The sequence below is a fragment of the Lissotriton vulgaris genome, unplaced genomic scaffold (genome assembly GCF_964263255.1).
Source record: "Lissotriton vulgaris unplaced genomic scaffold, aLisVul1.2 SCAFFOLD_6431, whole genome shotgun sequence".
Lineage (NCBI taxonomy): Eukaryota > Metazoa > Chordata > Amphibia > Caudata > Salamandridae > Lissotriton > Lissotriton vulgaris.
Window position 1 is genome coordinate 69,102 of NW_028242239.1, and position 2,598 is coordinate 71,699.

Genomic DNA, 2,598 nt, shown 5'->3' on the forward strand with positions numbered 1-2,598 from the left:
GTACCCCCAGAAAAGCTGGGGCCAGGGCATTGAGGAAGGAAATTCGAAAGACCACTAGGAGTGGAAACCACCAGAACCTTCTCCTACGTCAAAGCTGCACCAAGGATCAATAGTGGACCCTAAGACTCAACTCTTCAGTACACCTCTGGACCTGTGGATACTACAGAAGAAGGAATGCTGTGCTGTCCTATTGCCAGTAGGATTGCTACTCTGCTACCCTGCTTGCTGAGAAGGGGGACTGAAAAATATATACTCAGGAACTATCTAGCCGATTTGTTTACAACTGATCAATCTTTATTCATTGTTAACCCTCTATTATTTCAAAAAAATATTTGTCTTTCATTGATCTGGAATATTTATAAGACACTCATAACAATTCTACAAACAGAAGGACCGCTGAACCTGCACCCTTCATCCCATGCTGCAGTGACTCTAAGGGTCAGCTGTCTGACTCTCCTAGTCTTAGCTACTGGGACATACCAAGCTTCAGAGGCCTCCCTGCATCTGCCCTGCTGACCTGCTTCCCGGACCTGCAACTGGACCTGTCTACCCTGCTAGCCTCTGCTGGATTGAGTTCCTGATTTCCAAGAGGTGTATCCGGCTTGCGCTCCATTGCAATTGGCCTGAATATGTGACTTTCATCCGGTCCGGCATGACCAGATAACAACCAGCGACGCTTTAAGACGCTATACTTACCTGAAATCTTTAAAATTGCATATCTCTGGTTCTACTGATTGGATTTTTGTCATTTTGGTGTCAAAATGTATAAAATTTTACTCTACTTTTCTAAATTGGTGTAGGATTTAACCTGTGTTTCATATTCACTTATTTACTGTTTATGTGCTGCATAAATACTTAACACATTGCCTCTAAGTTAAACCTGACTGGTTTGTGCCAAGCTATCAGAGGGTAAAGTACAGGTTAATTTCAGGTTTGCTTTTGAATTCATCCAAACAGAAATTGTGGTTGCTGGTTGAGTAGGGTTTCACCACTCAACCAGTAACCCAATTTCCTACAGGCATGAACCCACCAATGATACAATATCAATAATGAATGAGTGAATGAATATACACTTATAGAGCGCATGGCTACCAAAGGCCTCCCAGCGCTAGAGACAGAGCCATCGACGAGATGTAGCATAGGATTCAAGGGAACAGCAGAGACTTCAGGGGGTTGCAGAAGGAAAGATAGTAGGCCTCAAGCCGAATATGGTCTGGTAGCTGATTCCAGCATTTCGCTGCAATGAAGGAAAACAGACGTCCACCACCCCAAACTCGGTCTACTCTGGGAACGGCTGCTAGATGTTTTGTCTCGGAGCGCAGTGATCATTTTGGGAGGTATGGGGAAATGATAGATCGAAGAATCAGTGGGGCCCTAGATGAGAGCGACTTACGGGCAACGCACAAAGCCTTAAAGAGGTTTCTTTCAGCCACCGGCAGCCAGTGCAAAGAGATGATATGAGGTTTAGCAGAATCCTGATTATGAGTCTGCATGAGGAGTCGCCCAGCACAATTTTGGACCGTTTGCAATTATTTAATGGTAGAGCAAGGAGAGCCTAGGTAGAGCACATTGGTGTAGTCGACCCGCAAGAGAATCAGGGCCTGCACCAATTGTTTCCTAGCATTAAAGGGCAGAAATCATTTTCAGGATACCAAAAAAGGTACCTGCCACCCTACGCACTTGCTCCTTAAAATTTAGGTTGTGGTCCAGCCAAACCCCGAGACTTTTTATTTGATCCTTGGGGGGGGGGGGATAACACCTAGACATTTAGGTCAGAGTATGCTGGTATCAAGGTTAGTGGTCTTACCCAAAAACATCAGCTCGGTTTTAGCTGCATTCAGATTTAGGAAAGAGCCATCCATCCACACGGAGACCCTTTCCAAGGAGTTGGTCAGATTGATCTTAGTATTGTCAAAATTATTGAGAGACACAATCAGCTGAGTATCGTCAGCATACGAGACGATCCTAACCCCAAACGGCTGGACTACCTCGGCCAAAGGGTGCAGATAAACATTAAAAAGCGTGGGGCTCAGGGAGGAGCCCAAAGCACCCCACATCGCAAAGGCATCCTTTCAGAGATTAAATTGTCCTCAAAGACCTGGAATGACCTATCTACCAGGAAAGACTCAAGCCATTTGAGTACAATTCCTGTAACCCCAATCTCTCTGAGTGTTGCGATTTGTAATTGGTTATTATCTCGATATAGGGTTTTTTAATAAACAGGAAGCTTGGTGCACAGGCTGATATGCGTAATGTGTGTGAATGAGGAGAGTAAACCCAGTGCTGCCAGGTTGGGGAAAATACCCTGTAACCCTTGTGGATGTGTGAGTCGCGAAAACCCACCACAGTAAATAAGAACAAGGCACTGGGAAACGGTATGAGGATAAAGTACTGGTAGAAATGTCTCATATTTGTATTCAAGTGGTCAACACCAGTAGATTAGTTTGAAAGTTTTAATGATGCAACAGCAAGCAAGAGACCAGCCGATACGTGCAGCAGAAATCAGTATAGCACGCAAGATCTTGATGAGTCATCTGGAGACAGTGGACACGAATGAATACATTCAGGTTGAAACTGCCGACACCAGACTTAGCGAGC